Here is a 6,465-nt window from a genome sequence, read left to right as displayed (position 1 = left end):
CAGCAATGTATAGATAATAATGGCAACTATTTTGATTAAATAAATTTGTTAAAAATTTAAAAAATAAACAATTTAGATTTTCAGTACAAATCGGCAATTTCATACTTTAACCCCTATTATAAATGGTGCTTGGCCAATCACGGATATTTCTATTTCTTGGATTTTTTTTTGTTTTGTAGCGTTTATTTCGCTTCCGTTTGAGATTGTTGTCGTGGATTGTTAACAAATAATCTTTAAATCAGTAGGTACCACGTAAGTTGTTGTAAGTCAAAATACCATTTTTGCTTAGTAACTTGAATATATCGTTTTTATATTATGTATATTATAAGTTGCGTTGAGCAATGTAACAATCCAAGGAACTATACAGAACAACCAGGTTAGAACCAATTTAGAAAAGTTCATTTTCCAAATTTGTCCTATTGGTGCTCGAAACCGGGACTTCGCCATCGCTGAGATTACCAATCAATCAATCACTGTTAATGCTGTTTGCATTTAATTATTGTTTTCAATTAAGAGCATGTCATATACAGGGCGGAAAAATCAATGCGACATGAAGGGGAATTGCCTGCAAGTACTTAAGATAGCTAATTTGACTTAAAGCAAACATTCTTTTATTTTTCTTAATATGAATAATTGCATTCACACATTTTTTGAAAAGCTTGCCTGAGCCGGGAATCGAAACGACTAAAAATGCGAAAATTAAACAATTGCACTTTTTTATTTTTCATGATGAAATAGACATTAGGTCTCACAATTAAAGACTTCTATGAAATTTAACATTTATCTAATATTACTATCGACTCGTAACACGAAGAACACGTAGGTATTAACCACTTAATATGCATATAACTTTGTTATCGATGCACATAATAACAGTTTGTACCTCAACCCTTAACTCTTCTACGGTGCCATACGCCTATTTGTGATTTTTTCTATATGGCACATAAAGAAATCCAAGGCGTTTAAAAAAAATTATAACGTATTTTTGACTTGTTAAAAATAAACAGCCTACGACAAAACGGACGTGCTGCCGCCGCGCCGCGTAAGTCGCCGAGAGGCACCCCAACAGCAGCACCTTTGAGATTTTTTTACTGGCCGGTCAATTGAGACAAGCCCCCTGGTTCAAGTCGATCGGGCGACTGCTTGGGATAACCCGTGGGGTGACTAGCCTGTCCGGCGCGCACTCCGACTCGCCAGAATTTTTGCTAACAACCAACAAAAGCCCATCTTAGAAAGTATTGATCGTTGCCCAGGGTGCACCGGCCCAGAATACTGCTCTTCCTTCCGGATAAACCGTATCAAACAAGAATAGCAGCAATCGAGCACACGTGGAGGCAAACTGCCTTGCACCCCTTGTCCATCATCCTTGTTTTTTTAACGTCGGCAAGTCCTCATGGATTCCCTCCGTCTGGTGGAGGCAGTTACATTGAATTCATGGCCAACAATGCAGCTATGTAGCTTGGCATCCTTCCCAAGGTGAGGCGATACTTCACACTGGGACAGTTGCTTCAACTGTACCAAGCAAGTCCAGTCATGTATGGAGTACTGCTGCCACCTATAGATAAACCTAGATAGTTCTGCTAAATACCAACTGGCCACACTAGATTCAATAGAAAAGCGTGCCGAGAGGCTTGTAGGTGACTCGGATTTAGTAGAGGCGTAGCTGCAGAGCCTTGAACTCTACCGTAAAGTTGCCTGCTTGTCAGTTATTATTATTATTTTCTCATCTCGGTTCCACCGGTAACGAAGGACTGTCTCATCTAAAACTGTCGCACAAGGCCCCAATTTATGGGAGCTGGAGGAGGAGGTCATTGCGCAACCTACTGCGCTTCCTTCGCCTGCTTCGGATTGAGACCGAGGTAGATATCTCCCTCTCACGTTCCGAAGTCCCAGTCAACGTTGTTCACCTTTAGAAATTCATTTGTCTGTCGGGCCGTGTGAGAACTAACATTATCGTGGTGTAAGATGATACGGCGTTTACGGTTATTTTTACGGAGTTTGTCAATATCTTCCGGCAAACAAATGGTCGTGTACCAATCGCTATTCACGGTACAACGATTCTCCAAAGCAACAATAGCCACGTCTCCAGTTTTATTACAAAAAGAAATAATCATCCGCTAGAGGCACTTTGCACGCGCGCCACTTTGGTTGGTTTCGGCTTATCTCAAAAGACCCATACGCTCGATTGCTGCTTTGTTTTGAGATCGTAACTATAAATCCATGTTTCGTCACCTGTTACTATGTTCCACACCAAATTTGACGCCCCTTCGTTGAATCTAAAGTAAGCATAGCATTGCACCAAGTGACGAGATCCGTTTTTTGAGCCTCAGTCAAATTGTGTGTGGATCCATCGAGAAACAGATTTTTCACACCCAAATGTTTATAGTAATAATAATAATGTGTGTGCGTTACACACTCAACATAGCCCCGCACTAGGGAAACCCTGTGTCGCGGGTGCCATGGACACCTATGTGTCCATGGCATCCACAACCACATACACACACGTTTGTGTGGTATTGATTGCATTTGACTCATGCTTATGCTAAAAGATGCCCGAATCTCATGGTATGCCACATGCCTGTCTGTTTTGATCATACGGCGCACAGCATCGATGTTTTTGTTGTTGCAGTGGACGGGCGACATCACGAAATTCGTGACACGACCGTGTTTGAATTCTGCAAACCTGCTGTAAATAGTCGTCTTGCATGGTGCTTCATCGCAAAAAGCAATTTAAAGCCGAGCGAAGCTCCGCTGAGATGTTCACTTAAAGTCGTAGAAAACCATACTACGAAAATTTCGCGAGTTAAATCCATGGTAATGTAAACAACCAATTCCTAAAATGACGGCACAATGCAAAAGCAAGTGACAGTACGATGAAACAAACTGTATTCTTCAGCCAAAGACTTCCATTTTCAAATATTCTAATTACTTTTTAAATATTGTTTATGTAAGTGGCCAGTTCCGGAAATTTATAGTGCGCCCTATGTATTCATTGAGGCTGATGACCTATATAGACTCTGTGAGGTAATTCTTAACTTCTCATCGCGTTTCGAATTTACCGCAATTCCCTACTACTATTACATCGAGGCTGTATGATCAAACTTTTGCTTACCCAGATAAACGGGTGAAAATTTATTTAAAAAAAAATGAGTTTGTTGTCATGGATTGTCATTGACCTACCAAATAAATGGACATCGGTTTCGCGCTTAAAAGTGTCCGCATGTATAGGGCGTTAAAATCACATACAGAGCGTCAATCGCGCAACAGTCTTCGTTTGTTCGACTGTCAGCGCGGTTGTCAATCATGCAGTACCATATAATAATAACTTGTAAAAATTACTGCAGTAAAGTGTAAAAACAGGATTTTGTATCATAATATATTTTCACTAAACAAATATATTATCATAGTTCTCATTTAAAAATGTTATTTTGTACAGTCTTATAGTATTTAATTTATATATAAATGAATCGTAAATATAAATTACAAAAGCACACAAAATAATCAAATAGGTAACTGCCCTTTTTCTACACATTGCATGCGCAAAAGATGGAAAGAGACCCACTGTGTCAATTTCAAGAAGCTTTAATAAACTTCTTGGTCATTTTCAATTGTTCGAACCACAAGCGATTGAAATATTTAGAACAAAGAAACTATAGAGTCGCTTTAATTTTAATCTTATTTTTAAAATGATTTTTAATTAAACGTTAGCAATAAACTAACAAAATATTGTTGTACTTGTTTTACGGCTTGGGATTACCTATTAGAAGTCAGAAAATACATTTGCCCGAAATAACGTTAGCTCGACTTTTCATAATGTCAAATGAATTTTTTTACAAAGATTACAAATTAAAAACTAATTTTGTCTTTGTGAAAAGCATTAAAATTACACGAAAGCGTAACGGTTTTGTTATAAATCGGTTTTCGAAATTACGGATATTTGAGTTTACGTTTAGTTGGAATATCGGTACATTTCTTATAGTACACGCTTATTTTCACATTTGTAGTAATATTTGTATGTATGTATCTGCCCAACTCTTTATTATTTCTTTAAGTGAATTTGTACAAAATTCGACATAATAAAATATATAAAAATTAATTAATATTTACGATAAAAGCTACTCCATTACTTTTATTATTTTTTAATTTTCTTTAATATTATTAAGTTTCAGTCGAAGCTAAATATGATGCATTTTGTTAAATTTCCAGTAGAAGCTGAATATGGTGTTTTTGGGCCCTTAAATTGTTTCAAGCACAATTAGGCAGTACTACAATGACGGTACAATTTAAATTAAATTTTTTAGTATTTTATATTTCGTTACATGTCACTACAAATAAGACGTAAGTAAGACGTAATAAACGTACGTAAACGTAGGTTAACTTCGGACTTTTTTTTCGTGGTTTTTGTATTAGACCCGATGTCCATTTGTTGGTAGGTCAATGTGGATTGTTAACAAAATATTGTGTATTTATTTTATTGACTCGTAGAAAAAGTATTGTATTACATAATTAGGTGTTACAATCTCGTACCTATTACTTAGGTTTATTATTAAACACGGTACTCGGCTTGAACCCTAATTATGTAACGATAGCATAATACGTAAACTTTTAAATTTATCCAATAAATATTTGTATTTTTGCAATAACTACGTATTCATGTAAACCTAACAAAATGGTAGCTCTACATTTAAAATATTTTAAGGCGTAAATAATAATTTAAATATTTGGCAATTGTAAATTGCGCGAGATACTCAGTGGTAAAGTTGTTTATGAGGTGAAGGTAATATTCTTCTCAAAATCGTAAATGCGAACTACGATTTTGAGAAAACCTCAGTATAACGTTTTGGAAGCCGAGCTGCGGCCAGACCTCATTTCAAACTCATCTCGTCTGATGAATGCCGACATGGAACTTTTTAACTACCATCTTCTCAAGTGCCTTATCTCAGTTCCCTTTTTCAGATCGTGTTCCGCTTTCATATTATTTTCACTGAATGCTTTTTCTGGTTTACTGTGGAGCTATTTCTATAGAGAAACCTCAAAGGGTTTAGTTACCATTTAATTATAAATGTATAACATGGAAACAGGTCTGTATTTAAACATAAAATACGCACGTAATATAATATAAATTATGTAATAAATTAAATAAATAAATTATATAATGAGAGTATAATAGTGCTCCCTAAATTTTGATGTTTTTGGGTATCATCAATTCCTTAATGAGTGACGTTTTAAAGGAAGTTTTTAATTTTGGTAACACTCGTCTTTTATGTTTCACTCATACGCAAGAGCATGTATGCATGAGATACGCTAGAGCATGAACTCATGAGTGCAGTAGTTACATAAATTTAATTGATTTCACGCTTTGAGTATTGAAATAACTACAGATAAGGCTGAAATATCGCGATTTTATTTTGCAGGTTACAATAAAATTACCATTACCTTAATATATCATATAAACATGAGCTGTATCATAAAGAAAACTACTTGAAAATTTTTAAAAGATATTATCAATTTGATTTATAAATAAATATATTGTCTAATTTTAATTAATCACCATCCCTCCACAAAGTTTCTCCCTAATTTGTCAAATGCAATTTTAATAACCTTCCAACAATTAATGATCGCCAGCAGAAAATCTGCTAGCTTTTCGGCATACACATTAATGTAATTTCCAGCAAAAGTGAATAAAGAGTGCTCCTGTGACCCAGTTTCCGGGATTCACCTGAGATGCGTTGTGACGTCACGGGCTGACGTCACTACTGACACAGTGCCCTATTTACAGTGGGCGGAGGGGGCCCCATTCAGCTTTAATCCTAGTTTGTTGAGCTCTATTTTTAGATCACTACCTTCATTCAACGATGGTTGTATGCAAGCTCTAAGAGAAGTTACAATGCCATTTACTATAAAATGGTTCTTTGTCGTAACCACAGACGTATATCTAGATAGACGCCGCAAGTCACTACTTATAAAAAATCTAGCCCAATTACGCTTCAAAATTGTTGAAGCAGCAGAAGAAATTAGTTTGAGAAGATTCGCACGATTGATGAAAATATCTTTTGTGAGGCGATGCAGAGCCTGTATTCGTGCCGAAGGCAAACAATTTGAGCATTTGCTTTAACGTTAAAGTATTACAATAGTTCCTTTCGTTTCATTTTGATTAAAATTTATTATAATACAACAATCGACTAATTATTAAGTTGACACACTCACATGTGTTAGGGTAGATTATTTTGTTTAATGCGTTGTCACTATCCATCTCACTCTATCACATAATGACCATCTCACTTCCGCGATGTTAAAGCCAATCTTTGAGCACACAAAAGTATTATTTATAATGACATGAGTTTTTTTTGAAACGAGCTCCTTTTGCAAAAAATAAGTTATAATATTTTTTATGGAATGAAGAGTGGCAAGTATTGTACCATTTTGAAATCTTGATTATATGGGCCATCTTTTAAAATAACTTGC

General features: G+C 35.8%; 1 long non-coding RNA gene across 1 annotated transcript in view; it reads left to right on the top strand.

Moving 5' to 3' along the window:
- The window catches only part of LOC113232103, a 9,169-nt gene extending 3,291 nt beyond the window's left edge, over positions 1–5,878 (top strand). The window contains exons 2-3 of the long non-coding RNA XR_003310596.1: positions 4,957–5,081; positions 5,836–5,878. This is a non-coding gene — a long non-coding RNA (uncharacterized LOC113232103). The remainder of the gene's footprint in view (positions 1–4,956; positions 5,082–5,835) is intronic.
- The last annotated feature ends 587 nt before the right edge of the window (positions 5,879–6,465 follow it).

Source organism: Hyposmocoma kahamanoa, unplaced genomic scaffold (assembly GCF_003589595.1).
Source record: "Hyposmocoma kahamanoa isolate Upper Pololo Valley unplaced genomic scaffold, ASM358959v1 66, whole genome shotgun sequence".
NCBI lineage: Eukaryota > Metazoa > Arthropoda > Insecta > Lepidoptera > Cosmopterigidae > Hyposmocoma > Hyposmocoma kahamanoa.
This window is presented reverse-complemented; position numbering and strand designations above follow the sequence as displayed.